Raw genomic sequence first — 425 nt, 5'->3', positions numbered from 1 at the left:
AGATGAGATTGAAGAGTGTTAAAAGCAGAAGAAAAATCAATAAAAAGTAGGCGGGAGTATGTGCCCTTAGAGTCAAGATGTTTATGGATTGAGTGAACAAGTGTTGCTGTAGCATCCTCCACACCACGATGCGCCCTATATGCGAACTGCATGGGGTCAAGTTTATTTTCAACAACAGGTTTAATCAAGCTAGCAATGAACTTTTCTAAACACTTCATAACTAATGATGTCAATGCTATTGGTCGAAAGTCGTTAAGCACTTTCACAGGAATCAGTTTAGGAACAGGTACAATTAGAGTATGTTTCCAGATGGAGGGAACAACTGAAAAATTTAGAGTGTATAAGAGACAGGTTCTAATGTCTTTTCCTTTACTATTTTTGTTGATGATTCAAATTTTTTTTGTACACAATGTACACAATTTGAT

Source organism: Anneissia japonica, unplaced genomic scaffold (assembly GCF_011630105.1).
Source record: "Anneissia japonica isolate Jap-2015-1 unplaced genomic scaffold, ASM1163010v1 scaffold1203_len951721_cov167, whole genome shotgun sequence".
Taxonomy (NCBI): domain Eukaryota; kingdom Metazoa; phylum Echinodermata; class Crinoidea; order Comatulida; family Comatulidae; genus Anneissia; species Anneissia japonica.
Note: the sequence above shows the minus strand (reverse complement) of the source record.